The sequence below is a fragment of the Sinohyriopsis cumingii genome, chromosome 17 (genome assembly GCF_028554795.1).
Source record: "Sinohyriopsis cumingii isolate HCF-2022 chromosome 17, ASM2855479v2, whole genome shotgun sequence".
NCBI lineage: Eukaryota > Metazoa > Mollusca > Bivalvia > Unionida > Unionidae > Sinohyriopsis > Sinohyriopsis cumingii.
In genome coordinates this window covers 61,020,805-61,047,731 of record NC_142977.1, presented here as the reverse complement: position 1 = coordinate 61,047,731, position 26,927 = coordinate 61,020,805, and the positions used below count along the sequence as shown (strand labels likewise).

At 36.0% G+C, this 26,927-nt stretch overlaps 2 long non-coding RNA genes across 2 annotated transcripts in view; one reads left to right on the top strand and one right to left on the bottom strand.

Annotated features, from left to right (window-relative positions):
- LOC149779062 (uncharacterized) overlaps positions 1 to 3,126 on the bottom strand; it is a 23,683-nt gene extending 20,557 nt beyond the window's left edge. Inside the window, exon 1 of the long non-coding RNA XR_016415565.1 lies at positions 3,095 to 3,126. This is a non-coding gene — a long non-coding RNA (uncharacterized LOC149779062). The remainder of the gene's footprint in view (positions 1 to 3,094) is intronic.
- On the top strand, positions 132 to 26,927 carry LOC149779061 (uncharacterized). The gene is made up of 4 exons (XR_016415567.1): positions 132 to 2,510; positions 7,950 to 8,084; positions 12,037 to 12,281; positions 19,300 to 26,927. It is a non-coding gene; the product is annotated as an uncharacterized LOC149779061 (long non-coding RNA).

Here is a 26,927-nt window from a genome sequence, read left to right as displayed (position 1 = left end):
CTCGATTTTTTTTCCTTCAGATGATTGTTTTTTTTTTTTTTTTAACATAACCTCGCGTCGAGGACCTGTGGCTATCTTTGTCGTGTTTCCTGAGCATGCTATATACGCTATACGCATATCCATATCTAATGTCGACATATGCAAACCGCACCGGTTGAAACCAACCACTTGGTTTCTTCCACTTTGGGGGGCTTTTCGCCAAAACTAACCGATAACACCCTCAACTTACTCATTCAGGTCGTCTCTTTCGCCATCCTCAAACCCCTATTCTGTCGCCATATTCCCCTAACTCCAAATACACAAATCTTTCCAACCGCGGATCTTCACCAAATAAGTATCACCCTCTGTGCTTCATCTCTTTTTCACGTATTCTATGGAACTTTGGTTACAGATGCTGTAATTCAGCACATGACAGTAAACAGTTTCTTTTCTCCAGACCAGTCACAAGTTGTTTTAGACGAATCAGCAGAAATACGACGTTGTGTACTTGGAGTTAAAGTTTTTGACAAGATGTTCAGTTGAATCACACAGATTCGGAGATTGTCTTTCCTCTACAAAAATACTAGAGTCTGAGGCCTGAACAATTATATATATATATATATATATATATATATATATATATCAGAGGCGTAGCTATGATATTTTGCGCCCGGGGACGAACTATAAAATTGGCGCCCCAGCCCCCTCCCCGTTTAATCACATTTTTGAATATTATCCTTGTTTACTTATTATAATGTAACGTTGTAAGCCTCATTTTGGTGCCCAGTACCTTGGCGCCCGGGAACATATGTACCCCCCTGACCCCCAGCTACGCCTCTGATATATATATATATATATATATATATATATATATATATATATATATATATATATATATATATATTCACAAATGAGGATGTGAATGGCAGCATACCCATCTTTGCAAGCAGTTTCATTGGTGCTTGTATCATTGACTTTGAATGAGAATTTGGTCTTGAAGAAGCTAACAGAACTGGACCAGAACAAATTAGCCCGCCTTGAGGGACTACACTCAAGGGTACTAATGATGAGTGAAGTGTTGACCAAGGCTCTTACTGTAATTTGTGAAAAATCAAAAGATAGTGGTCAGTTACCCAAAGACTGGAAACTTGGATATTTAAAACAACTGTTTAAATGCAGGGATAGAAGTTGAGACAACTACCGCCATGTGTCTCGCATCTGTCCTCTGCAAGGTTTTGGAATCATTGGTCTGAGATGCCACAGAATATTACAGGAAACATCGATTTATTTTTGGATGATCTTGCACAGTCCAGTTGAGTGCACTGAAAAAAATGCTGAACACGAGTCTACCTGCTGATACTCTGTACTTTCACATCAAGAAGGTTTGGCCAGATGGCCCATGAGAGATGATTACTCACCAAAATAAAATCCTTTGGGTTTGTTGGACTGGGTGTGATGCTTCTTAACAGGACAAAGCCGGGATAGTAATCAGTGGTACAAAGTCATATTGGATTCCTGTTACCAGTGGCATCCGCCAGGGTAGTTTCCTTGGACCTTTGCTGTTTTTGTGTCTTCATTATTGACATCTCAGATGCTGTCAGCAGTATTAGGAGGATATTTGCAAACAATACACATGTGTTTAAAGATATAGTGTCAGCTGATCAATATGAAGCACTCAGATATGTAAACAAAATGGAAAAGTGATGAAAGGAAAAGGCACCTGATATGGAATAAAGCCAAATGGATGGTGATGCACTACAGTAGGATACAACAATCCACACCATTCCAAAGACAGAACTGATAACAAGCTTGCAACCATATCAGAAGAAAAGGACCTGATTGTTTTGATTGATTTTAAACTAAAGTTTCACAAAAAGATGGATGCTTTGGTTAAAAGGACAATAGCCGCTTGGCAGTGATCAAGAAAAGTTCCAGCCATCGTGATGGTACTGTACCAACAAAACTGCATTCTGCAGTAGTTAGACCAATCTTAGAGTATGAGAACCAAGGACCTCCACCCCCAAATTTAAGTTGGATACTACAAAGGAGAACAACAAGGTTAGTTAATGACCATAAAGGACTTGGCATATCAGGATAGACTAAAAGTCCTCAACATGTTGACACTGTACTTCAGATGACGGTAGGGCAACATCATTGAGGTGTGCAAAGTGTTCAATGGGTTAGATGGAGTTTCATAGGAGAAATTCTTCAGTCACTCTGAATGGCAACAGCTGGTCACAAATACAAGCCAAAGAAGAAGCTCGATACATGAAAGCACTTCTTTTCAGCGTTAAAGTAACAGTTTGTGCTGAAGTTGAAAATTATTTATTGTGTATGTTTGGATGGAGAGATGTATGTGATGATTTTTGTCCATATAACATCAGATGAGCACAGTAGAAACTGTTAATTCATGAGAGTACATGCACATCTGTCTTCACACCATAGTGTTCAAACCACCACTGTTGTGGATGAGCAGCCTCAACTTAGCAACTACAGTACTACCTGATTATCTCTTCACCGTCTGAACCAAGGTAATATCGACATAAGCCAATTTAGAGATTTGTTTGCTGTGGGGTTGGGTAGGCTATACAAAAATGTTTGCATATAAGTGAAATTTGTAAGAGAAGGCTTGTTGTTAGTCATCATTAAATGTAATTCACGAATGTGTCCTCACATTTAAAACGAATTAGGTACTTTTAGTTGCATTTAATGACAATGACCTGAAAATGTACGGAGTTACACTACAGATAAAACGGAGATATGTTTGTTGGTCTACATGAGAGCAAATGCACAAGCATCTTCATAGCATTCTGTTCGTCCTAATTTCATTGTTGCAGATAAAACATTATCGTAACTATTCATAAGAAACACATGATCAAATAGTATTTGCGTAACAATTTTTTTTTCTCTCGTAATTTCACATGATAAATGAGTTAGGTGAAAAACAACCCTGACCCTAACATTGCCTCCCGTATTCCACAACGTATTGTTCTGTACGTTTCTGACCTCCGTAATTACATTTTTAAGCTAAATTTCAATCACATATTTGTGCTTTTTTCCCCTATGAATTTAATATTTTCCATAATGTATTTGCCCAAGAATTTACGAAACTTACAGTGTAATGAAGTGGTTCCTATACAGGACAAAGTCCGCCATTATTTCCACAAAAGTTTTTTTATTTTGGGGGCGCTCACTAGATAATATGTACTTTTGAGAGAGTGACGTATGTAAGGTGAAGTAGTTCGCATTAAAACATGCGCAATGGAGAGAATGTTGCTATACCTCTATGCTACGTTAATGTAATGTGGATGATATTTCTTTTGGATATTGTACTTTTGGAAATTTTACATGATTTAAGCACACTGCTAACAAAAATTACTGCTCCCTTGAGTTTAAAAATCAGCCTGAACTAGTCTAAAGTACACTATACGTAGCAGGTATTAAAATAGGGAAAATGAATTTTGCCGACTAGACAATACCAGCTTCAGAAAGTGCAATGAATGAATTACCAAATATATAAAATGTAAAAAAAAGTTATTGGCTCTTTTTATACAATTTACCTCTGAAGTTCAGGAAGTGAAAATGACCAAGTAGAGCTAGCACTTTTTTGAAAGGTGCACATCTGAAGTAAGGCCAAGCTGAAAACTCTATAACCCATAGTACACACATCAATCATACACCAAAGTAAAGGGAACTAAAGGTTCTTTGCATTATACCTAAGATATACAAGGTCTTTTTTAAATAGCCAGTATAACTAGTGAGGAAAGCCGGGGAAATTCTTTTTCTTTAAAATCCTAAATACCCTATGCAAAATACGAAACTGTATAGTGCCACCTTTATATTTTAATTAAGATGATAATGAAAACTTGCTGAGATCAGGCAGGGATAACTTACAGGAGAAATCTAAATCAGTTTGAAGTATGCAGATTATCTCGCCTTCGGGCACAACACTGGAACAACCGAGCTTTATTGAGGGAGCATCTCAAAAGACAAACCTATTGTCACTCAATGTATCTGTAAAAAAAATTTTAAAAGTACATGGTGAAGTCGTTTTTGTTTTCCTAACAGAAGAGGGCGAAGTTTACACTTTTTTAAGCGACTTAATCACCCAGTTTGAATTTTAGCTTAACCCCTGTGACACTTGCAAAGCCTAAGACTAGGCTTTAGTGAGGGAGCATCTCAAAAGACTTACTGTATATACTCGCGTATAAGCCCAATCACGTATGAGCAGACCCCGAGACTGAATGTATATAAACACTAAAAAGTGCATGTCCCGTGTATAAGCCAACCTACAACTCCGATACATCTCAAGATGCACGAGGTAAATTCTAAATGCATTTATTTTTGCAAACTTAAATTTAAAAAATATTTACATGTATACTTATCTCGAGGTTGGCTTGCATGATATTTAAAAAGAAATGGTATAAACTTGTTTGAAAAGTAATTTATTTAATTTTCTGTTTTCTTTTTGTTTTTCTCTAATGTAGATTTGTGTATAATTTGATCGAACGATGAAAAGAATTAGCAGTTGTGAGTTGCTATAACATTACCTCTCCCTTTTGACTCGATTATTGTTTGTTCATGCATTATTGCATTGGACATTTTATATCAGTGCACCAGTAATTATGTTTTTACTTTGCTCTGAAATCGTAAATACCTAACTCATTAAAATGTAATCCCAGTATGACAACACAATGAACAAACAATACTGTTCAGTTCAACGCTCGCAATTAGGTTACTGAACGTATTTACATAATGGCGCCAATGCATTTACATTGTAGGTTTGATTACGTGCTGAATTAAGTACATCCCTTGGAGTCGAATCATGGGTACCATTGTGCTAAACTTTAATATCTCCAAAATACAATAATAAAGTTTCAGAAATAATGCTTAAAAAATTATGCTAATACCATAAAAGGCGAGTTGTAGTTTGATGTAAGTTACCTTACACCATGCCTGTCAACTTCCACACCAGGAGAAGAAAAAAAACACCTGATTTTTGGGGTCCCTGCACACCTGTCTCCTGATTTCATATCTTCTGATATTTGCAGAGCACTCCTGATTATTACATTATGTCTTCGATTTTCATTTCTTCTAAATAATAAAAGTCCTACATGTTCTGTTGTATCACCTGTGAATTATTGTTGTGACAAACTAATTACTTTGCTATAAAGAATTTGCTTCTTCACTAAACAGAATGTTAAGTTTAACATTATTCACATAAATTAATGATTTTTGTTACCTCTACAATAATAAAAAAATAAACCAGAACAAGAAAAAAACACAACACTAAAATTGTCCACAATTAATTTCAATCCTAAGAATGATCACTACGAATGCTGTAACTCCATATGCTGTAGTGTCATTCCCACGAAAGAAACTTGTATATACCAATGTTAATTACCATCATTAAATTAAAAGAAGGAATGAAAATACATCCCACACAGCAGATGTGTCCTCAAAAAAACGAATTCAGAATACATGATTTGTAATAAACAATAATAAATCCTTTACGAATGGACAATAAGGGAATAAGGTTGGATATACAACTAGGGGAAAATAGTTACCACATGTATGGTACTATGAAGCTGGCTATTTTGGTTCCTTTAGTTCAATAATCGCTCTGGTGGCCTAGTGGTTAGAGTATCTGCCTTGGATGTGGGAGGTCGTGGGTTTGATCCATGGCTGAGTCATACTAAAGACTTACAAAAATGGTACTAACAACTGCCACGCTTGGCGCTCAGCATTAAGAGGTTAGTGTTAGGACTGGTCAGCCTGGTGTCAGGATAATCTGGCTGGGTGGGACATAATGCTACATGTCTGCAGCATTATGCCCCAGTACTTGACATCTCTATAAACTGCCACACTGTAGACATCGTAGCGATATGACTGAAAAATTATTGAAGCTATGTTAAAAATCCAAATCACACACACACCTTTTGTTCAACAAGATTGGGACTCCTTTATTTGCCAATCAATTGCTGGTGCTTGCGTAACACACAATAGTGTAGAACGTGGTTTCTTTGAATTATGAATGATTACTAGTCATTTCCACAAAATAGTTGCATGGATAAGGATTAACTTTTAATTAGTCACGCTGGCTTTCTTGCTTGTTTATTTAAGAAGAACCTTTAGCTATTGTGCAGTTTGACCACAGCTGACCAGAATATGAAAATACGGCACATCCTGGGGGAATATAGGGCATGTCATGGGAAAAATGGTGAGTCTTTCTTTCATGCATGTTGGACCAGGAAGATTGATCAATATTTAGTGAAAACAAGGCTTTAAAAATGCCACAAGAAACCTCCTGATTTTAGGTCACAATCTCTATTTTTTTTTAATATTCAGTCTCCCTACTTAGCTTTTGAAAAGTTCATTGGTATGCCTTACACCCAGTGTTACAAAACTACAGTAATCGTGGTTATATTATGGAATAAAACGCACTTACTCATCAATGTACTGAGTTACCGGTCAGAATGTCCTCTTATCACAAGCCAGTTTCAGGGTTTTAATGATTAACTGGCCTGTACTGCTGTCGCAGAACAAAAGACAAATTCGCCAACTATCAACATAGGAGATGCCAAAACATCAAGCTTTCTATTTTGTGGAAAGTTATGTTTGTTCAGCTAAAACACAAAACTAAAATTGATTGATGTTGATCTTAGTTGATCTATATGAGAATTTCAGCCTTTATTATTACCACTCTTCCTAAACATGTAAATTATGCTGGTTATGTGCCTTGTACAATTAAACACGCGTACCTTTTTAAAACTATTACCTCAATTTGTGGGATCGCTTATATCATTGAAAATGAGTAAATTGTTAGTGCATGATTCAGCATAAATGAAACAGCTATTAAGGGCTTGCTGAAAAGTTGTCTGGAAGAATGCAATTTGGTTGAAACAAAACCTGCATTTAATATGTTTGGGAATGAGTAAGGATTGTCAGCTTTGCACTGTGTAAGTACTGTACATTATACATGTAGTTCAGTATGGTCTCCCTGGTAAACTCAACCAGCCCGCGAATTATGAAGTTTGTATTTTGTATTTACCTTTATTTAATTTCGTGTTGGAGAAATCAGAAAATACGCACGTGCAAAATAATAACAAAATCAATCATTGTACTTTATAACAGTTTAATAATTGTCGGGTCACCGAAAGTTACTTTTCTACATGCCTATGTCTTAGGACACGGAAGAAATTATTGCTTCTTGTCCCAACGTTTATAGCCATTACAGTAGTCAATAAAAAGACCTTAGAGCTGTCAAGTTTAGACATTGGACCGTGGATAAGCCAACCCACCCCTTTCTTCCAGGCCTTTGTTTTTTCCTAAATTATTCGGCTTATACATGAGTATTTATGGTAACCTTTTGTCACGCAGTGTATCTCACTAACATCACAGCGAATTTGTTTTTCCTTTGCTAACAGAAGAAGGCGAAGTGTACATTTGTTAGGCAACTTAGTCACCTACTTTGCCTAGTACTGCTTAACTTTTGTGATACCTGCAAAGGCTGAACCATATATTTTGACTGAGGGTACAACACTGAGCTGGATTGATTGAGCATCTGAAAAGCTCTTAACTGCTGTCACTAAGTGTAGCTCAAAAAAATCACATGGTGAAGTCATTTTCACATTCCTAGTAGGAAGCGAAATTTATTGGGTTTTTTTGGGTGACTTGGTCACCCACTGGTAGGGTGATTTGTGGTTTCTGCACAATAGCTTTCTTTGCCATCATGTACAGTAGGGGTCTCTAACTCAAATCACAATGAGGGCCACATGAGGACTAGTACATTAATTTCGCTCAATGGCCGCATCATTGTATACCTTTTCATACAGCCAAAGTGGCTCATATAAAAGATAGCTAATTGAAATGTTGGAAACCAGAAGTAAATGACACAGATTAAATTTGTTATAAAAACTAGCTGGCTGTAAAAATATAATATGTATTATTAACTATTTTACAAATTCCAGGTTTCATTGCAGCCTCAGGAAACAACTCCAAGGGCCATGTGTTTGAGATCCCTGATCTGCAGTTACCAAACATTGTATATAGCTTTGCCATTACCATAAGGAATAACTATTGATTTTTGGGTCAAAAGTTCAAAGGTAATGGTCAACTGAAAGAAGAAACATGGTTTCTGTACAGTAATTTAATTTCTTCATCATTTATGGCTAGTTTGCACTTGGGAATAATCTGTGGATTTGGATTAAAAAGGTCAGAGTTGAATGTCATAGTGACTGAAAGGAAGAAAACTTGTTTCAGCACATGTCATTTTTACTGCTACATGTTTCTTATCTACACAGGACTGTTGAACATGGAGCACACATATTAATGCTCCATTTATGGTACTCAGACAAATATTCAATTTTGTAAAAAAAGAAATTGTTTACAAATATATATCTTACAATTTAATTTTGAAGTAAAAAATAACTTTTTCTTTGAACAAACCTTAGGTGTACTTAACCAAAGTAAGCCCTAAAATTGGTCTGCATTTGTGATGCACAGCAATAAATATGTCTGTACTGTCTGCTTGAAGAAAATTAACTACATAAATAGTATGAAGTGAATAAATCCTGTTTTTCTTAAGCTTGAATATTTTCATAAATTTTTTATGGGGGTCTGAAAATTTTGCTTTTACAGGTGTTTGAAGCCAGTTCCCAGAGTAAGCATTGGTTCCAAACTGTTGGTTTTGGACCAGCAAACTCCCCATTCTTCCCACCCACATGGGTTGGTCCAAATTGCTTGTCACCCAGCTGGCAGTGCCCCACAGATGATGTCAAACTGGGGGTGCATGGCCCTCCATTAGATTTTACATTGAAGAGTGAGTAGGTGGGGGACCTCCCCCATTGGGGATAAGTAATTTTTTTAAAAAGTAGCTGGGTGTAAAGTACAGGTATCCATATAGATACCTGGTTCCCGGCTGATAAGGAAACCCCTGTGGGTGGTTCTGGTTGTAGACTTCCTTTTTTCGGGCGGGGTGGTTGTTTTTTAAATATAATTTCACGTGCTTTGATTAGCCATAGTGTTTTGGAGCAACAATAAATGTATTGGGCTTAAGCTGGGCAGAAGAGAGCTATATAGAAGAAGCTGCATGTGCATATACTGTGGTGCTGAGGCTGTGAAGACCAGGAGAGAATGTGTGATCTTATTGTGCAGGAAATTTGGGGATGGATTTGGCACTGATCTTTGGTTCTGCAACATCACACCTTTGCTTGTGTTTTCAATGTGCCTTCCTGACTGCTAGAACATATGGCCTTCCGTATTGGGCAAACTGGGATGGCAGAATGAACCAACATTGGTCTCTGGTAGTGGATGGTTCCAACCTATCAATCAAACTTGACACATTGACCAATAAAAAATGTCACTGTGTAGCTAGGTTTCACTAACCACCACATTTGCAAATGAACAAAAAACTGTGTTTGATTGCTTTCTTATTACATTGCAGAGTAATTTGAAATTTTATTGAGAAAATCACTAAAAAATTTATCAGATTTTTTGCTTTGTATTATAAATTATTTGTTGAATTTTACACAAATTGTTCCTTTTTGCACTTTTCTGTTACTTAGTTTATGACCAAAGAGTTGTAACAGGCTATAGATCTGATTTGAGATGCCCTAAGTCATTACTAACACCGTATTCATAAGGGAGCTGTAGAAATACTATTGCATGTGAAATCAGCCCTATGTGCCACAACATGGAAGAGCATACACATTATCTTCATGCTTTTCGCTGGTGTATTTAGGTTGATGTTCCACATGTTGTTACTCTTGATCATCACTAACCAGCAGTCAGATGGCACTCACCTTTTCCCTTGTACTGCTGTCTGATCATGAGTGCAAGCTCTGCATTGGTCAGAACATGAACTCTGAAGACGTGCTGTAGCTTGCCCCTTTGTTAGTGTTCTGGCCTAGTAGTTAAATGTCAGCTTTTTCTGAGAGGCCTGACTGGTAGTATGGCATGTGGTCATTATCAGCTAGACGTTGAGTGGAACACATCAGTGGCTTCCAGATATGTCAGTTATTGATGCATGTGACTGAGCAGCAGCAGTGGCATTGTCAGCACTTAAACAAATGACAATAGCTGTGTCCACCATCTCTGGCAGTCCTGCTGTTCCAGCAGACAGGAAGCAGGTCACTGTGAACACTGATGTGGTTATAGCTAGTGGTATACAATATAACTAGTGGTATACAATATAAATAGTGGTATACAATATAACTAGTGGTATACAATATAACTAGTGGTATACACCAAACAGCTAAGGTTGTGAAACTTTGATCTTATTGTCTGCTATTCCAAAGTTTTACTTATATACATTATTCTTCCACTCAGGGTCACATCTACATATCAGCTGTGCCAATAAATCTGATCTTAGCAAAACTACATCTCAGAGGTACACAGTGAAGTTGAGCAGCAGTTAGAAGTTCATGGGTCTGTGCTCTATCAGCATCACTGTTGTTAAGGATGCAGCTGATGCTGTATTTTGAGTTGCTTTGATAACAAAATACTTGTGGCATTGCCATATTAGCAGTGCTGACTTGGACAGTGCATGTCGTTTTGATCAAACCACTAGTTATGCCCTTGGCTCTGGAAGAGGTGATGTGCATCAAGGATGTGCATAGTGCTCCAGCTGCTGGAGATTTTGTATAGACCTGTATAGTACAACATTTTGGCTGTATTTTGGTAACAGCGAATTTATTGCTACCCATCTGCAGAACCCAATCAGCATCACCATTCTGTGATGGGTATTACAACCTTAAGACATGGAAAAAATAATAAAGTTTTTCATGTTAGGAATTACTGTGAACTACAGGGTGGCAACCAGATGGACTGGTCTGTTTGTGTGGGTTCAGGCAATGTGGGTATGTGAGAAAGTTTGCCAATATCTTTCTGTTGGGTTTTTCTGGACTCTTCCTCCACCAGGTATCCTGGTCACCATGTGTAGCCTATCATCTGCTGAGAAATAGCATAATGCTCACTGACTGAAATGAGATGCTCTATCCCAGACAGCTGCTGTTCTCCATCTTTGGGTTTACCCCAGACTGGATCTTCAAACCCATACACAACATGCAATCCCACAGCTTTTATCAGTATCCCAGAGCTCAATATCCACCTCAGACAAATAAGCAGATCCAGGAGTATTCTTGATTGGAGAAATGAAACCCTGCTGCAAATTGTGTGGGTGACAAGTTCTTCAAGGACACACATTCTGTCTCCGATGGAAAACCACATTGGCAGAGATTGTTTGAAAGCAGCAACTCAGTAATATTGTAAGTGAAAAACAACTACCAGTTAATATGCTGGAGTGCAACATCACCCATGAAATTTAACATTGGTTCTTGCATGCTATGAGTCTTTTGTGGCTCTTTTATCAGTTGCTCAGCAGCTTCCTTTCAGCCTTTGTCTCTGTTTACTACCTAAGCAGACAAACAGCAAGGTAACAAATAAAAATATATCAAATATGTGGCATGTTCAACATGTGGCCCATATCTGTACAGGTGGTTTGATAGTTAAATCTCCAGGTTTGTTGATGCTTTATTTTGGTAATGATTTTCAGTGAAACAAAGCAGAAGAGGTTTTTGCATACAATGACATTGATCTCATCCATCTCATTAAGTACTGCATATCTTACTGTCTCACTTGTATATGGTGAGATATTGTAGTGACTTGTATAACCCATCAATCTCATTAAGTGCTGCATTTTCAACTGCATATAATGAGGTATAGAAGTCACTTTTCTGTGTAAAGTCTCTCAAAGTCATCAGACTTTGTTATAATGTATAATAGTGACTTTCATAGCTCCTCCATCTCAATAAGTATTGCATTTTAAGCTTGGTGTCTCACCTTTTTATAGTAAGATAATAGCAGTAACTTTTCTGTCTAAACATTTCAGTCTGAAGTCTTCCAAAGTCATCAGATTTGTTAAAAGGATGAATTATAATCTCTATCCATCACATGTATTGTTTAAATAAGTCTCAGAAACAAACTTGATTCTAATTGTGATTTTAGTATGTCCATTGCTATACATAACTCATCCAGATTATGTCTTTTTCCTTGCAGGATAAGTGCCAAGAAGTCATCAATATGTATTTTCCACAGAGTTGCCACATATTAAATGATAAGCTGTCCTTATGCCATGTGGTGTAATATTTTACTGTTGACAACACCCAGCTTGAACCCAAGTTAGAGATCTTGAAAGGCAGGGTTTTCCAGTTGACTAAAGAGCAGCCATATTGGATGGATGAAGTGCCCACCATTTGACTCCCCATGGAAGAAGCACTCATGAAGCCTAAATAAAGTCAATGGTAAAAATGTACAAATAAAGGGAAAATATATTGGAATAAACCACAAAGCAAACTCAGCTTATCAAAATGGATACATTATTTATGCATAACACTCACTTTCGCTAGTCTACATGTCTCCAGTAATTTTGCGAATAGTCATAAAGTCCACAAATTATGAATGTTGTAGTATCCTTGATCTGCCTTGGTTTATCCCTTAACGATGGTCCAGTGCAACATGTTTTTAAGTTAACAAAATCCTTCTCTTCTAATATTTTTCAGTCATATAACATCCAACAGTCACATCGATACAGCTCATGTTTTTTAATGATATCTGGCACTATTTATTTTCAAGTTAGACTGGTCCACTACATACATAATATCAAAATAGAATGAATCTGTGACAATTGGTTTAACATTCAAGAATCTTGTCTGTTTTCTTGGAACTGTATCAAGTAAAATTAATGTAAAAATTACCATTTTTACACATGGTCAGTTTTTACTGATTTATTTTCAGTGTTATTAAATAACAAAGATTTCCCATATATTTGAATATTTCAGTGAAATATTTCATTTTGTATGGTTGTCTATTTTGTTCATTTTTTCCTAACATGGTGTAACAAGTGCATGTTATGGTAACCAGATTTGTGTGTTGCCTTTGCCAAGATAAAAATATCTGTTGAGTTCCCCGCTAATAGAAAAATAGTCCAGTGTACAAATCTGAACAGTTAATATTCACACCAGGGTCACAAACTTGAGGCAAAAGTGGCATTAGCTAAACTGGACACTTATATTGTGCTTTCTTTTATTTGAATTGTAGTACATATTTAAATTTTATTTCATCAAATATATATATTTCTTAAACAGAACTTACTGACCTAGTTAATGTCATCAGGATCTCGGAGTAAGCATGTTTTAAGTTGTGAGAAAAATGGCATATGAGGCATAAACAGGACAGGTTATGATGATCTGATGGTCAAGCTAGATTCTTATCAGCGTTGATTCTTGAATAGGTCGCACAAGAAAGAAGAGTAGTGTCCTCCCTTGTATTATTATATTGTATATGTAAGATAAGTAAGCTGTCAGCAACCATATGAGCCCCTGTGATGATGAATAAATGTGCACATGATACGAACCTCGAACTGTAATCATTATTCTATCTCAATATGAACTAGGAATTTTTCTTTTAATGTGTACCCAGTTGTTCATTTTATTACCTGGGTTATTATTAACAAGCGAGTACCTAGGTACCTTATGGCATCTTTAACCATGACCTTCATTGGCTTCTTATTTAGCTTCTATCTGGAATCACTATGACCACCATTAGCTTGGGTATAGTGCACCATGAGCTTCATAATTAGCTTGGGTATGGGACACTGTGAAAAATCTACCCCAACCCACCAAAAAATGACTGTCCTCAGTCATTATACATGTAAAAGTACAATGTTGTTTGTTTGGATTTATTTCTCCAAAATTCTATGTATATGTTTGACAGTATGATTTATTATGACAGTAACAGTTTTGTAGAGAGGCCTGGCTTACTGGTTAGTGAATATAGCATGAACATGTGTGGCCTACTTTGAATTCAGGCTCATACTTATTTTAGTTCTTTGAAAGTTTTTTTTTGTTCTTGAGCTAACTCAATATTTTGCTTGACTTGAAATTTTGTTAGGACATCTGTTTTGTAATCATCTGCCTTGAAATATTTGTGTCTGCCTCGATAATGCCAAGTTGATAGGCAAACGAGCATCCCGACCATACATCATGAAGCAAGGTGTTTCTTATGTCAGCTCTTAAATGCTACTGTTATAGGCAATAAGGCATTAGGAATGAACTGGTCCCAGTCTGTCTGAAACAAACATAGCATATTGGTCAGTGTGGCACTAAGTCACTGAATGAGGTCATCTATTTCAAGGTGACAAGCTGTGGTAAACACCTTTCGATATTTGTTAGTGGACATATGTCATTCAATAGTTGACTGGTAAATTATTTCCCTTTGTCTGATAAAAGGTACCAGCAGGCCCCATGGTGACAAGAAAAAGTCTTGAGGATTTGTTTGCATCAGCATTCTTCATGGCAAATGCTTCTGTACACTTCGTCATAAAATCTGTGAAAACAACAATATATCTATTATCCTGATTAATCTGTGTTAACAGGCATAAAATGTCTAAGGTGACCTTGTTGAAAGATCCATCTGCAGGTGTTGGGAATAATGGTGCCGGCTTCTTGCCCTTGGAGTTTTCAACCAGGCACAGTCTATACAAGATTTGATCAAGAAGTCTGTTTCCTTAAACAATACCAGTCCAGTAGAACCTATCTTGCACCTTTTGTTATGTTTGATTGAATCCAGGATGTCCAGCAGTTATGTCATCAGTGTGTTTCTTTGTCAGTTAATATGAGCCCACTATCACAATTGTTTTTGTTACATGTGTCTGCCTTCTTGTTGGCCCTGGTGATCATATGTGTTATAACACCATTTATCTGTTCATAATCAGGAGCTGTGGAAAGCACCTTCCAGGCATTTATTGTATTATTGGGTAAGGTATTGTTAGACAAGAACTGTTAATGTGTTTAAATTTGAGACTTTCTCCAGTAATTTTCACACACTCTTCATGCTGTAAACCTGGTTGAATGTCCTCTAATTTATTGTTCCTTGCATTCTTTATCATATCCATTCATATCATCACCCTTGTTATGTTCTGCTGGATTAAGCCCATCTGTATTTCCATGAGATTTCCCAACCTTTTATTCAGCTGTCATGTCATATTCCTGAAGTTTTGAGGATCTTCTGGTTTTCTGACCACTCCGATTTTTCTTTCCTTTTCCCATGAGTTATTTTAATGGCCAGTGATCTGTGACTACCACAAATATGTGACCAAACAAATATTGTCATATTTCATGCCAGATTACATCATTATTCAAAAGCTGAGTCAGTAGTTGTACAATATCTGCAAGCACTTTTACAAATCTGTGGTAAGAGAAGACAAGACCTAGAAATGCATGTAAGGTCCATTGATTGGAAACTCTAGCACAGACTAAAATATGACATCAGAAACTTGAATCTCATCATTTGGTACAACATGTCTCAGAAACTGGACATCTTGTTTGAAGGATGTACATTTGGTCAGTTTTCATTTGAGATTTGTTTTTATTAGTCTCACAAACACTTTCTATTGCTGAAAGCTTCTTGCATTTCTTCTTTGGGGTGGCCGAGTGGTCTAAAGCGCTCACTGTTACGGAACACTGCCATCTCACCTCTGTCTGCGTGAGTTCGAGTCTCGGCCTCGGCTAACGTTGGTACATGAGAAAGCCTGCCAGTAGCTTCTTGTGGGGCGGTGGTTCTTCCCAGGGTTTTCCAGGGTTCTTCCTCCACCAATTATACTGGCCCCCATGTATAGCCTATCTTGTGCTGAAAAATGGTGTTAAACCCTACAACAACAACAACAACAACAACATTTCTTCTTTGTTTGGGAGGGGCTAGATGGCCTTTTTGCACAAGGAATTCGGATGTGATAGTCAATCGTGAAATATTTTCCATCTGGTGTCTTGACTAGTATAACCAAGTGATGTGATGTGATTTTGATTTTTAACGTAGCTTTAACAATTTTTCAGTCATATCGCTACGATGTCTGCAATGTGCCAGTTTATAGTGATGTCTAGCACTGGGGCATCATGCCGCAGACATGTAGCATGATGTCCCACCCAGTCACATTATCCTGACACCAGGCCGACCAGTCCTAACACTAACCCCTTAATGCTGAACACCAAGCGAGGCAGCTGTTAGTACCATTTTTGTAAGTCTCTGGTATGATTCGGTCGGGGATCGAACCCATGACCTCCCGCATCCGAGGCGGACGCTGTAACCACTAGGCCACTGGAGCGGTCAGTATAACCAAGAGCTGGTTGAAGGTCGTATTATGTCCATATTTAATAAATCCAGCACCTGATTTATAACATCCTCTCTGTGAAAGGAAGCTTGTATTTTCTTGGTTTAATTGGTAGACTATCCCGTTTGTCTGTCCTATGTTCTGCTATGTCTTGTCGTCCTAGATCCTCATCCAGCTTTTTATATACTCCATAAACAGACCTGCCAACTCTTAGATTTTGCCCTAAGTCTTACAAAATTTACCCCTAAAATACGGACTTCTGACGTACAAGCAAAACCTATGGAAAAATGATCATTGCCGAAAACTCGGGGAAAAATTTATTCATCTGTGTTTTATTTGGATCTGGGTTTCACATTAGAAGTAGTAAAATTGGTCAGCGAACCAAACTAACTTTGCAGCAGCACATCAGACGCTTTAAACTTCAAATATTTGTTCATGCGAAGCGTCTACATGATAAAACTGTTGATCATAGAATTTGTTTAAAATGGCGTCCAGCAAGCGATGCATGTTTAAGACAAAAGGGGAAATAAGCCTCTTGAAAAGTGTTAATAATTAACACAGAAAAATAGAAAGGAATATGCAGATTCTTGTGAATAAAAGCTGGAAGGGACACAATTATGTTCATTGGACACCATGTGCCAGTTTGAGTATGACTCATGGCAGGAAATATGATTGCAGTCGTCATGTGAAATCGAAAAAAGAATTTCCAAGAATTACATAAAGTTGAGAGATAGCAACAAGCCATTGAGCTCCATAGGGTTTGGGGCTAAAGTTTATGCAACTGTTTTAGTGGTAAATAGAGTCTACACATACTTAACAAACTTTTCAGTTGAACATACTGTTTATTGTCATTGCATGTTCCAAATACTGAACTTTTAATTACATTTTCCAGCTTTACAATAACAGTTTATGGTATTTTGTTACATATTACTGAAAACTGGTCAAACTTATGGAAACAAATCAACTGCCTTACTGAGATGGACTTGTCAGGGTTGGCAGGTTTGCATAAAGCAAACTGTACAAAATCACCACTACACCCCCCACCGAATAATCAGAGTTTTAGAAAAATAAAGACAAAAAATAACTATAGAAGAAAATGACTTCAAAATCTAATGGCTTATCTGCAGGTGCATGTAAACATGTAGTTCCGTATAAAAAAGACTATATAATTCCATTTGCATTTTTGTGGAATCATGCTAATATATTTTCACCCAAAAAGTCCGGCAGGTGAAAAGAAGAAAAAAAATCTTAAAAATTGACTAAGTGGTCCAAATATATGTTAATATTCAAATTGTCTTCTTTTTTCTTTGTTGTTGTTGTTGAGTTTAATTATAGTGGCATGCACACAATTATGCATGTGCCACTTTTTCTGACTGCACCACAGCCTGCTAGTTGTTCCTGGGGAAGGGGATGGTGCCACCTCCCCCAGGCTTTTATGGGTTCAAGGAACCCTGATAGTTTGGCCTCAATCTGTGGGTCCATAATGGACCCTTACAGTTGAATGGTTGGCTGTCATTAGTGGGAAGGAGAGCTCGAGAACAGTCCTGGTTGCTTTACTTGCTGGTTTCTTGTTGCCTTTGTCTGGTGTTTCTTACTTTTTTTTCTTCTTCTTCAAAATGTTCTAAAAAGGTGTGTGTGTTTTGTGCTGTTTGTAGAGGTTGTTAGTAGAAATCATGTATGAAGAGAGATTTTCAAGGTTATTATGGTATTACTAATCGAAAAGTTATTTGTTGATCAAAACACATTGGAGATTCACTGGCATCAAAACCATGAGCTGGTCTTCTTCACTCTATATTTTACATAAAATGATAAATGCTTCATTAATGTCTTCTTCCGTCCAGTAATGTGAATGCAAAATCTTTGCAACTGTCATCAGAATTCTGTGATGTTTTGCCAAGAGGTCCTCCACCTGTAATGATAAACTATAAATTTTAGTTATGCTTGTCTTGATGTCTCGTAAAGCTAATTTAAAGCTTATCCATGCACAAATTATTTTAGTTTTGCCTGATGAAAAGTCATCTATAATTATTAGATATGTAACTGTTAATTCAGTCATCTTTTGTCAAACAAATATTTGATATTATTTTGGAACTAGGTGGATAACATTTCATTAAATATTACAGGCCATTAATTTAATCCTGAAATGCAAAGTATATAAAAGGCAATCAATAATTGAAAAGGATACACACCCCATTATATGGAAATATCCCTGGTGGTAAAGCAGAAGCTGGGAGTTGATTTATAAGATGCAACAGGTTCCATCTAATTTGTTCAAGGACTCGCAGATCGTATGATTCAGTATTTTCATCTCTCATTGCATTACGCAGCAATCGCATTATTCTGTCAACATTTGCCTCACACGTGGCACAAGTCTGAAATTAAAATAGGAAGAAGAACCATAAGAATGTTGTTATTTTAAACATCAGAATTTCTAGTTCTTGCACTTGCCAGATTAGAAAACATATTAGACTAATGAAGTATTTAATTATCAATCAATAATCATCAAGAATTGCATTTTTAATGCACAAAAAGATTAGAACAAAGTTTCTTAATTATACATTGTTTTGAAACTTTGCATGGTTTCTTTCCTTGTACATCATTTTACTCATAAATGTAATTTAGCCAAGAAAGGTATCTTCTACCAAAAGCTTTGCATTATGTAATGAAGTTCAGTTTTAGCATATTTGTATGGTGTTGCATGTTCAATATTTAATATAATACTTTAACAGAATATATTATTATTCTCAACACATTCTAAATATATCAGGGCCATAAAAAAAACTATTGACAATAAAATAGATAATATATTCATGCACTTGCTTACAAGATGGCTAACATTTACATGTAGGTACTGGATGTGGTTTTACCATTTAAGTGCATTTTCTAATGTAAAGAACTATAATACACAATAAACTATAAATATACCCAAGTGGGTCACTTGCCTATAAAAGACAAACCTGCACTTTTTTTTCGTATTATATTTTAACAGCTTCCGTAGTCACACATTCTATATATACATTGTGTGTGTGTATGTATTCATATATATATATATATATATATATATATATATATATATATATATATATATATATCTGTATGTGTGTGTATTTGATAATATAGTATAATATAATATAAATATATCAATCTTTTTCCAGGTTCAAGCTGCCAGATGAAAGTCATACAGCAATCAGGAGGAATAAGAGAGTGAAGAAATTAATTACTACATTACATTGGATTCAAATATGTATTCATCAGATGAATCCTTCATACATGTTTTGGATTTATTCTGTGTTCATCTTCATTTGTTTACAGAGGTTGTAAAAACTGTACATTGGATACTTTGAAAAAATTGAGTTCTTGTTATCTACAACAAATTTATATCTTAAATTATGAAGCTGAAATCTGATAAACTTTTCCATCGTCATGAAGGTGCAGCAGCTGCAAGAATAGATTCTGTGTTTCTTTGAAATTTATCTAAATATAAATTGGACTGGATGATGTGTTCCATTTTCAGAATAATGTGCTTTTGGAAATTTTTGTCATGTGTTAGTCTGAAGTGCAAATCTAGGAATGGTTTCTGATTCAGAATTTAATTTTGGCATAGTCCATATCATAAAATGACTTGTGATCTAAAACTTGAATCTGACTATTCGCATGTGGATATATTATTCATCTTGTTGGACTATTCCAGGAGAAGCTGTTGCATTAATACGGGTAAGTTTACAAAAACATATGCTTTGTTGCTCACTTCTTTGAAGCAGAGGTAAGCTGTTGTACAACCCCATGTGTCAGAATTGTATCCAAACATAAAATCGTATACATATGTACACCCATAATGAATGTCAGTAATTCTTTCTTCCTAGGTCCTCGGTACCAGTTTGAAGTGGGTTTCATAGCACCATTTGGCTGAGAGGTGGCTTAATTTGTAGATACATGTGTATTGGTTGAACATTCTTAGTTAACCTTCTGCATTTAACTTGAGATTTGTGCACACTGTATAAATACTGTTATACCTGGAATCATGAGAGTTTGTTAGGGAATGCATCTTGGTGAGTACTGCAACTTCAATATAGGTGTAGATAACTATGATCTGTTTTGTAGCTCATTTCTCAAGCTCAGGTTATGTTAGAATCATCAAAATAAGTGATTGTATCTCTATTTCATATCACAACTTACCATCAAGAAAAGTCACTGCGAGCTACATTTCACATTATACTGTCTTGGTCACATTTTGTCTTTAGATTGTGACCTAATAGGTTTTAGCACCCATTATACTGTTCAACATAGGTTGATGAAACTTGGTGAGAAAATGCATCTTGATGAGTAACTAAACAATCATCACAAAGGTAGGTCTCTGTGACCTATATTTTATGCTTCATTGACTTTCCTTAAATGTGTTTAAATTTCTTACTCAAACTCTGTTTATTTTAGAATAATCTGACTAGATGATTGTACGCACATCTGTTAGTACCATACCCTGGCTACTAAGAATGTCACTGTGCTGTATATTTCACATTTTTCTAAGCATAAGTCATTGTGTTTAGTCTAAGACCAGATAGGATTTTAGCACTATTTTGACATATGCTCTTATACTCAGTTCATGACAGGTGGTGACAAGATATATCTTGAGGAGTTCTACATGTTCATCACAGAAGTAGCTTACATGCCAACCATTACACTTTTGGTGTAATTATTATGCTTTTTTCACAGAATTATGTCCTACTTAGTAGGTGACTGTTTTCTATATTTCATGTGTGACTGACTATAGTAAAATTGTGTGTTTTAGGTTTATTACTCAAACTCTGTTCATGCAAGAATTTTTAAACTATATGACTGTGTGCCTTGCCCTTAATACTACATTCTCACTGGAAAAGAATTCTGCTGTGACCTACATTTCACATTTTACTGAGTTTGATTATATTTTTGCATTGAGCTCTTGATTATGCTACTCCTCCTGAATGGATGGTCATATTAAAATGTTTTTGCTAAAAATATTCTAGTTGGCCCCAAATGAAAATTGTACAGTTATGATGCCAAGTAGGGCCATCATGGCAGCCATTATGAAAATCTTGTTATCCCTGCCATGGAAGCCATCTTTAAAATTTTTTTGCAACTCCTCCTGAACAAAAAGTTATATTGACATGGGTTTTTCACCAAAAGATTTCTTATAATGTCCAGTTGGTCCTAAATGAATACGGTGCTGATCTCACATCAATCATGGCTGCCAAACAATGGCCATCATTGCTACTTCTCCTGAATGGATGGTCATTCCAAAATGATGTTTTATACTGAAAGAATTCTTATGATGTTTACTTGGTCCTGAAATATCAACCATATTTTATGTTCCACTTGAGACAATTTGTATTTCATTGGTCATTATTCAGGATTATTTATGCTGCAGGCAAGAAATTGGTGACATGCATATTTGTTGCTTCCACACTCGTGCAGGAAGAGAGCCAGTGAAAAATGATGTTTCTAACACAACTAGGCAATATGTTATTGAAAGATGACCAGGGGTTTGGTGGTTTCGAGTCTATTCAGAAATAGCTTTGAAAATGTGTTTCCTACTCGATTTTCAGGCAAAAATGACCAAAAGCTCCAGGGGTTAATGTGTTAATGCCCATGTGCTGTATATTGAGATATGTTTTGTTCAGCAGGCTAACTCTGTACTGTTCATTTGAACCAGCAGGAATTGGTACCATTTTCGTTTAGGACCAATAGGTGAGTGGACTGCATACTGCATGGTTTTCGTATGAAGCCTCTATGTGGTTAACCATGGTGATTATTGATGCACAAACTATGTGCTGTTGGCTGTCATGCCAAGCATATTTAAAGCCTGTGATAGTCACCCAGTAATATCCAGCTTCTAGGGATGGTCAGTGATAATAGCTTTCCAAGTAGATTTCAAGAACAATAATTCTAAAAAATTAATACAAAAAATAATAATTTGCTGTTTTTTTCAGCTTGCTGTCACTACTTTGATATGATTTTTTTAATTCTGTCTATTAAGTTCTGTCACAGTAGGTAGGTAGGTGGCTTCACTGTATATCTGCACAATAGTGCCATAAAGTGCCAGTTAAACATTCAGATTTTAAAATGATATAAAGGTCAAAAGTGAAAATAAAGGATTGGAAACAAATCATGGCTTGGAAAAGAAGACAAGATAACTTTAGCCAGAATTTCCTACTGGAAATTGGTGAAAGTTGAGGTTGGTTATGTGATTATTTATTACATTGTTTTTTTATTTTGTTGAATTTAATGACACTTTAAACATTAATTGTTATATCATGCAAAGTGAAATGATTTGTTTTGGGGGGTTTAATACCATTTTTCAGCACATAATAGGCTATACATGGAGGAAGAACCTTGGGTTTATATTGTGGGAAGCTACTGGCAAGCTTTCTCACATACACCCAGTCTGAGACTTGAACAGAGGCATACAAAGTTGAGATATCAGTGATCTGTAAATGCGAGTACCTTACACCACTCAGCCATCATGGACGCCCTTAGGGAAATGTGAGTTAAGTTACTTTTTCAAAGACACAGAAGCAGTTGACCTCAGCTGGTCTGGGTCTGTGATGAACTTGTTAATCTTGGATTACATGTACAGTGTTGTATGAATGAAGTTAATATTGCTTCCTTCCACTTGTTGTAAGTGGTTAAACAATTAAATGCATAATGAAACCACATCAACAAATACACCATGACAATGAGAAAAACTTCATTTCCTTCTTTCTTCCTATATGAATTTCCTTCATTTAATTGTTGGAAAAATCATTGTACAAAGATTGTACTCAAGCAGAAAATTTGCATGTCAACTAACTACCACAATAATGGGAGCTACTCACAAAAGGTAATCCAGAAGGAAGATTTACACTGTTTAATTACTATTTTCCTTTTATTTTATATACAGTTTAAGCAGCTCGTTTTTGTCTTACCGGCATTGTCAAGGATCAGTACAGTATTAACTTTGGTTAATTCAGTAGTTACAGCAGTTCTTACAGAATGTCTGAAAAAAGAGAGTAATCATATATATATAGAAAACAAACACTTAACACAAAGTCTATGAAGAGTCCTGGACGCCTACATGTTGGAATCACTAGGAGCAATTTACAACAAGAGATATCACAATACAAAGTTGTGCAAAAATAGTAGACAAGCAGGTTATTGTGTCTATTATATAGCAAGCCAGCATGTTTTGCCCTAATTCTAAGTTGTGAAACAAAGGATGGATACACAGAGTGGCGAGAGATCAATGCCATCTACAAGATTTGGTAAAGAAATTTTATCTTGGTAGAGTTATGCAAGGAAGTTCTAATGGAAAGCTGTTAAGATAATTGTATGTCAGGATAATGAACAAGAACTATAATGATAACAATAATAATAATAAAAATAATAAAGACAATAAAATCATAAAAGATGTAATTACTTGGGTAGATGTGAAGAATTTGTGTTGGGTGCAAAACTGATGACTGGCTGTAATTTTTATAAGGCTAAAAAAAGGTTAAAGTTTTTCATTTAGGCCAAACTCCCAGTGTGTTTTCAATTATTATTTCATGGATTGTTCCTTACGTGTGTATTCAGTGTCTGCCTACCCAAGGTTAGATTCGGTCTGTAACATCTCAAGGTACTCAACTTAACAGACATTAAAGTTGTAGTGGTTGGTGACTTTAATTTTGATACTGTTGTGAATATGACTTTTGTGATAATTCATTTACTTTTTTAAATCAGTTTATCCATTATATTGAATGGCACATATATTGCATGTCAGAAGATAAACTATTATTGGCTTGACATCCAAACTTCTGATTTATCGTGTAGTTAACTCCTGTTGTTGAATTTCTGAAAGATTTGGTCTTAGACTGTGTTTGCAAATTTGGCAGTGCTTGTCTTTGCAGTGGTATGTGCCTGAATTTTTGGTTTTGTTTAAAGTTATTTTGGCATGTCCCAGATGATCCTTGAGATTTTTAGGTCTACAACCATTGTAACTTTGTTAAATATACCTACGAGACATTTGAATGATTCCATATGGTGCCAGTGCTTTCTTATAATCTGTTTTATCTTTGGGGCATCACGGTTCAAAGTTAGCTTGAAGCAGACACACTTGTTTTGTTTTTTAGTTTCATATTTCAGGAGGGTTCCTCTGTTGAAGCATCTACTTTTGTTAATAGCCTCCTCAATGTTTCATCTCCTTCTCCGGTGCCCCTTGGACTCCCTTAGTCTCTTTTTTAGGATTAGAGCATATGTATTTGGTTTGAACGTACATACCGTAAGGGAGATTTTTAGTTTTTATTAAATGTTGGGGGTGGCAGATGGTCTGGAACAGATATTTGTGAGAGTTAGCATGTTTATATATACAGAGAAAGTGAGAAGGAGAGAATTATAAATATACACCAGACAGAATGGAAAGTGCTTGATAATAGTAGGCAGAATTAATATTTTAATACAAATAATACTATCATATTGATTAGAGAATTTTTAATTCGTACTTTATGGAGGTTCGAACCCAGGTCCACGGGTAAACAGCACCCATTGCCTTGCCTGCACACATGAGCCCATATTCCCTCACAACTAAGCACACATCACCAAAAAATCATGTTACTCAATTGGAACAATATGCACTTGTGTGTAGCAGACACACTCGCATGACGACCTAGTAATTAATTCTCATGTATCTACACAGTCCTTCCGGATTTCCATGAAATAAATCAAGGTATATAGAATTAATTGTTGAGAATTATACATATACACCAGACAGAACAGAAAATGCTATACCTGAATTCCTATAGAAGAATGCTTGATAATAGTAGGCAGAATTAATATTTTAATACATATAATACTGTCATACAGGTTAGAGTATTTTTAACTCATACTCTACGGAGATTCAAACCCAGTTCCACTGGTATCAAGCATTCTTCTATAGGAATCCAGGTATAGCACATTCCATCTGTGTGTCAGAATAAAATTACTTTTAAAGTACATTATAAATTTAAATGTCTGGTGACATTTTTCTTACTGTGTACACTTTTCAACAAAAAAATGTTCAACAGATATTTGCTTCCAGATTGGAGAAGTTCTATTATTGACAACTGAGAGCATGTCTCATAGTCAGTCACCTTTGTCAAGGAATTTTAGTATTTTCCTGATTATGACAGCAAAAAAAAAGACAGAAAACATCTTCCATTGCAGACAATTTTAATTCTTTTCAAGAAGGCAGTCTTAGCAAACATTATACACAATGCATTGCTTTTTGCCGCAATGTGGTCACTTTTCGAAAAGAATAAAAACATTACTTTTTGCATAAAATATGATTTCCTTCATACCATTAATAATAATAATGATAATAATAATAATGGGGCCCCGAATGGCCAAGTGATCTAAAGCGCTTACCGTTCCGGATCACTACCATCTCACTTCTGTCTATGTGGGTTTGAGTCTCAGGCTCGGTTAGCATGCTTACATGGGAAAAGCCTGCCTGTAGCTTCTTGTGGGTTGGTGGTTCTTCCCTGGGCTTTCCAGGGTTCTTCCTCGACCAGTTATACTGGCCGCCGTGTATAGCCTATCGTGTGCTGAAAAATGGCACTAAACCCTAGAACAACACCAAGAAAAAGACAAAAAAAAAAAATAATAGTAATAATATAATAATAATACTTTATTTAAAGAGGGTAACACAATTAGCTAAGAACTAATCAACCTTGAGGCCCTCATACAAAGGAATTTATTTATTTTAGCTGCATCTCTGAAGCCACTGGATATATTGGGTTTGGAAGAAGGAAATGGAATGGGCATTTCTAATCTCAACTGGAATACTATTCCAAAGCAAAGTTCTAGATTATTGGAAACTTTTTAAAAAATAATTACTTATTTGGTTTTATTTGGTTTGGGAATTTTATACTGTTTGGTAGACATGGACTGCAGGTGGTGGGGTATTGCCAGGTAGCCTATACTAGAATAGTGATCGTAAATATTCAGGAGCACTATTATTGGATATCCTGTACATTAATTTGGCTTTTCTCAAACAGATTCGGTTTTTAATTGGTAATATTTGTAACTTACCAGCTAAATTTTCCTTGCTTTCTTTCTGGATTAATATTAACCCATATGTTCTTTTTTGAAGATGCGCCAGCTTTACTTTGTTTTTATCATTTGAATTACTCCATACTGTATAACAGTACTCTAAATAGGGTTGTATATAAGTGTTATTAAATAGTTTTCTGTGCCTTTCAGGGGGAAAATGTCATATCCAACTTTAAAGCTATAAATTTGAATTGACTTTTTTTACTGGTATGTTTGATATGTTCAGTCCATGATAGGTTATTATCAGAACACCAAGTAGTCTATCATGACAGATCATTTGCAAATTTTTGTCCTTTTCTGCCATGTTGAGGTAAGTAACATTTTAGTTTTACTAGTATTTACCACGATTCCATTATATGTGCACCAGTTGTCCAGTTTGTTTAGGGCATTCTGTAAAGAAATTTCGAGTTTATGCTTTGTGTTTTGGATGTCTGACAATGTTGTATCATCTGGATAGAGATTTGTAGATGATATTTAGTCCCTTAGTGAAAGTGGTAGGTCATTAATAAATAAAATAAATAGCAATGGACCTAGAATTGAGCCTTGTGGTACTCCATATCTTATTTTTTCAGGTTCAGACAGAACATTATTCATATAAACATGTTGTTGTTGTTTTTATAGGTTTAATGCCATTTTCCAGCATACGATAGGCTATACATGGTGGCCAGTATTAATGGTGGAAGAAGAACCCGGAAAGAACCACCGA